The 5,455-nt window shown below is 41.3% G+C and overlaps 1 pseudogene; it reads left to right on the forward strand.

The window, feature by feature from the left end:
• The first annotated feature begins 435 nt into the window (after positions 1-435).
• On the forward strand, positions 436-1,411 carry LOC125120938 (olfactory receptor 1L3-like; annotated as a pseudogene).
• Positions 1,412-5,455: the final 4,044 nt, after the last annotated feature.

Raw genomic sequence — 5,455 nt, forward strand, 5'->3', positions numbered from 1 at the left:
AGATGAGTACTCATCAGCCACAAGTTAGGTAATTTATCTTATGATAATATAGATGTGGGCTAGTCACTGATAATCCTTAATCAGAGGCACACCTAAACCTGCTTGGCAGACTGCCTCTGTGGTTCCTGTAATCATCAGCCATGGAGTAGTAAAGAGAAAAAGGAGATGAAACTCTCAACCCCCTTCTCCCCCTCTCTTCCTCTCTTGCTTTCTCTCTCTCACTAATGCTGCCCCATATACATTTCCTGAACATCACTATCTCAAAGATTTTAAAAGAACCAGTGAAAGGACAACTTTGGCTATGATTTTTTTCCATATTCAGGAGGAAAACTATTGCAGTAGAAACTATTAATACCTACTCAGTCTAAGGACAAGTTGGAAAAAATCCATGTCCTCCATAATGTAAGAACCATCAATTGACAGTATTATTTATCTGTAGGTACATACACATCCATGGGAATGTCCAACCTCACAAGACTCTGAATTCATCCTCTTGGGACTCTCCTCTTCCCCAGAGGACCAAAAAACACTCTTTGTCCTCTTTCTTATCATGTACCTGGTCACCTTGATGGGAAATCTGCTCTTCATCTTGGCTATCTGCTCTGATCCTCAACTCCAAAATCCCCATGTATTTCTTCCTAAGCTATTTGATACACCACAGTTATAGTCCCCAAGAGGTTGGTGAACTTCTTATCAGAGACAAAGACCATTTCCTACAATGAATGTCTGGCACAGATGTATTTCTTCCTGGCCTTTGGAAACATGGACAGTTACCTCCTGGCAGCTATGACCATTGACCGCTATGTATCCATTTGTAACCCTTTCCACTATGTCACTGTTATGAACCACAGACGCTGTGTGCTGCTACTGGCCGCCTTCACAGCTTTCTCCTACCTTCATTCCCTCCTGCATGTCCTCCTGGTGAATCAGCTCATCTTCTGTGCATCAAATGTTATCCATCACTTCTTCTGTGATGTGAACCCCGTTCTGAAGCTGGCCTGCTCTTTTACATCTGTCAATAGAGTTGTTGCCATGACAGAAGGACTGGCCTCTGTGATGGCCCCATTTGGCTGCATTGTCATCTCTTACCTGAGAATCCTCATTGCTGTCCTCAAAATCCCCTCAGCTGCTGGAAAACACAAACCTTCTCCATTGCAGCTCCCATCTCACTGTGGTGACTCTGTTTCATGGGAGTATAATTTTTGTCTATTTCCAGCCATTGTCCAGCTACTCTGTCAAGGACCGAATGGCAACAGTCATCTACACTGTGCTGACATCAATGTTGGTCAGTTTAAGAAATACAGACATGAAACGGGGCTTGGAGAATCTAATAAGCAGGATTAAGTCTCATATAGATGGGCTTTCTACAGCAAAAGCCAAAAAAATTGTGGGCCCTGATTACAAGGTGTAGGGGTGGGGGTGGGGTGTGTGCACACAGCCTCTGAGTCAAGTCTTCCATGGAGAAATATTCTTTCATCAAATGGACCTCAATTTTGTCATTTTTCACCCCATGGTCTCTGTCACACCACAGTTGTACAGTTCTATCCATGTCTTGGTTCATATGCTACAATGCTACTTGCCCCATAGCACCTCTCCTTTCTAGAAAACCATATTCCCTTTGCTCTTTCCATATTTATTTGGAACCTCCTGTATTTACATCTATTTATAACTTCAGCCAAATTTGGTTACTTAATTTTTTGTATACATCTATGTAGAAATCTATATTCATGCAAAATACTTATGCATACATAAACACTCTATATTAGTTAAATTTCTAGAAGTGTTTTGGAGGTAAGGGTATGTGTGCATGACCTCTAAATTAGACCAGGTGCTTCCAATTGCAGCATCTGTGTTCCCCAATCACGAAGTGATAGAACCATGGTCCCTTTATAAAAATCTAATATATGGATATCCCATGGCTATCCTGGGCTATAGGATCATTATATTTGAAACAAAGAAATCACTTAATTGACTATTATTTATCCATGTCTATGCCTTTACACATGTTTTGGTCTCTACTCTTCCTCACCTCCATGTGCTCACAGTGAATTCATTGCTTGACTCTTTCTGTGGCTCTTTGCCTGTGTGTTCTTCTCTCTTAGAGATTCCTATATTTCCATGTCTTTTATATCTGTTGATTTTTTTCAGGATGAAGGAAGGTTAATTTATTACGTTTAATCAGAAATGTGGGAGTTCCCATCATGGTGCAGCAGAAACAAATCCAAATAGGAACCATGAGGATTTGGGTTCGATCCCTGACTTTGTTCACTGGGTTAAGGATCCAGCACTGCTGTGAGCTGTGGTGTAGGTAACAGAAGTGGCTTGGATCTGGCATTGCTATGGCTGTGGTGTAGCCCAGTGGCTACAGCTCTGATTTGACTCCTAGACTGGGAACCTCCATATGCCATGTGTGTGGCCCTAAAAAGACAAAAAAAAATAAGAAAAAAGAAAAAAGGAATGCTTCCTATGGCCACTGGAGGCAGAGTCAAATAAAAACAAAAAGGATATACTTCAATTTAAAAAAAAATCAGTGGATGTAAGTTAATAGTAAGAAGACTTTGGTTTAAAATACCTTATATGAAAGACACTTTCAATTCAGGTAAAGAATGAATTACACAGAAAAACATTCAGAATCAGAGAGAGAGACAAATACCATAGTTTTCACTTATGTTTGGAATCTAAAAACCCCAGCAAATGAACAAATATAACAAAACATAAATAGACTCAGAGAACAAACCAGTGGTTGCCACACGTGAGGGGAGGTTGTGGGAGGTGGGGGTGTGGATATGGGCAAAATAGGTGAAGGGGATTAAGAGGCGCAAATTCCTAGTTATAAAAATAAATAAATCATAGGGATGTTATGTACAGCACAGGGAATATAGTCAATAACATTGTAATAACTTCATATTGTATGTAATCTATAAAAATATCGACTCTCTAGGTTGTACACCTGCAACTAATATGTCAGCTATATCTCAATAAAATAAGAAAGAACAGCAGTCAGATGAATTATTTTGTACAGTGCTGTTGTGAAACATGGCAGTTTGTGTGAGTCTCTCTTCTAGTATTTGCATTTTAGTAGATAGAAATATCAAAGTCAACCAAATTAATCTTTCATGGTATTTTAGGCAAGGACCTAATGGAGGATCTTGAAGTTTTAAATGATATAATAGGAATCTTTAAATCACTTTGATTTTGCCTCAGTCATCCCTATCCTAGAGTAGGGCAGAGTGTGGGTGAGGATTTATTCCTCAATTTCATTACTTTATTACATGTGTAGCATATTATGTTTAACTTTCATGCCTAATAGTTCTCAAGTATTGATAAGAACTACTTAGTGTGAGAAAACCTGTGCCTCCCAGTGGCATGAATGAAGAAGGATGACTAAAGATGGGTTACAATGGCTGCAATGGATGTGGGTGCAAGAAGCACTGGTACATATAAGAAGTGAATTCTCACAGTCACCATAAGCCTTGAAACCTGGGCAAGAAAAATTGGAACTTTGTTTCTATAACTTCAGTTCAATAGTTTAACTTAATTTAATTACTATTATTTTAGCTTCTGAGGGCCGCACATGCAGCATGTGGAAGTTCCCAGGCTAGCTTCTAATTGGAGCTGAAGCTGCTGATCTACACCACACAGCAACTCATGATTCGAGCTGCATCTGTGACCTACACCACAGCTCAGGGCAATGCTGGATCCCTCACCCACTGAATGAGGCCAGGGATCTAACCCACATCCTCATGGATATGAGTCAGATTTGTTTCCACTGCACCACAACAGGAACTCCTAATTTTATTTTTTTGGTAATTGTAACTCAATTCTGCTTTTTCTCAACCCAATCCAACAATTTCTCAGTGACTTTTGATTTGTAATTTAGCCCCATTCATTCATTTCCCTCTTCTCATGGCTATCATTGCTCCTTCAAAGTTCTGTTTCTAAACTCTCACGGATTATGCAACTTCCTCTTCAGGTATCCAAAGAGAAAGTAGTTCTTTCATCAGACTCTTCTATCTTTTGGTCCTACACAGGAATCTGTGGCTGACATCTGACCTTGTTCCATTCATTTGTCACCATGCATAACAGCTAGGGCTTTCTTTTGAGAATGGAGACTGGTTCTCATTACTCTTTATAGTGTGTGATGATGATCCAATGGAGATGCCATTCTTAGTCACCATGCAGTGGGTCTTGGCATGTCCCTTTGATGTTCATCTCTCTTCTCCCTACCAACCTGGCTTTTGTTCTCTCATTCATTCTATAATTTGAATGAGTCACTCTAGACACTTGGTACGGTCAAGTCCAAGAACCACGCCACGCATAATCAGTCCCAAAAGTGGCACGGAAACAGCATCAAGAAATCCTGATCACAATGATATGAATCCCTTAAGGGGGTGGACCTCAAGTTCCTGAGGAACATGTACTTTGCCAAGAATCACAATGAGAAGGGCCTAAATAAGATGTAGGCCAACAAAGCCAAGGCCATGAATGCATGTGCTGAAGCTATCAAGGTTCTTGTAAAACCCAAGGAGGTAAGGCCCAATATCCCATAGGGTGGCAGCCACAAACTCAGTTGACTTGCCTATGTTGCTCACTGCAAGCTTGGGAAACATGCTCATTCCCATATGGACAAGGGTCTCAGGCTCTTACAGCCAAAGTCCCATGCTAAGGCTCATACCAAGGCCAAGGCTGCAGCTGGAGGTACAGCTACAGGTCCAACTCTGGTTCTGGCTCCTAAAAGTACCTAAGCCTCCACAAAGGATCCACAATAGAGGTGTTTATCTGCCAGTGTGAGGAAAGAAGCACTGGTGTAATCTCTGTGTTGCTGTCTATATGAGGCTGGTGTCCTTCTGTGCTATTTGTACAAATAAACCTTTGGAAGGATCTGTCCAAAAAAAAAAGATGAGAAAACTGAATTTCAAAGAGGTGAAGTGACTTATCCAAAGTCATGAGCAGAGAAGTGGTAAATAGAACTCAAACTCAGAGTTGATCAATGGGAAACCCCAACTGCAAAGCCAAACACTAGGGGGAGAAGTGGGCACTGTCTGAGGCCACACCTTAACCTGCATGTGGATATCACTAAGGACCACCATGCCCTTCCCCAGAGCCTTTTTGTGCTTCCATTCTGGAAGAGTTCTCAACCAGATGAGCCAACGTTGTAATCAGATCAACACTTTTGCCCTCAAAAGAGAGCATGTTTTTCTGACTAGACAGTGGGATGGGGGTGCCTGGGTGGTCTGTTTCTCTGACCAAGGTCTGTGTTGGGATCAGTTGTGACCCATGGTTACACTGAGACTGACTTGTGCTAAGAGACTCCAGGCTTAATCCCCAATCAACCATGCACAAACAGGAGCCAATTTTTACCTCTGGACTCTATTTGATTAGGCTGTAAGGTGCTGCCCTGAGTGGTTAATTAGCATCAAAGGAAAGGATCCTTGAGGTTCACCAGCAAGATCTC

The sequence above is a fragment of the Phacochoerus africanus genome, chromosome 2, assembly GCF_016906955.1.
Source record: "Phacochoerus africanus isolate WHEZ1 chromosome 2, ROS_Pafr_v1, whole genome shotgun sequence".
NCBI lineage: Eukaryota > Metazoa > Chordata > Mammalia > Artiodactyla > Suidae > Phacochoerus > Phacochoerus africanus.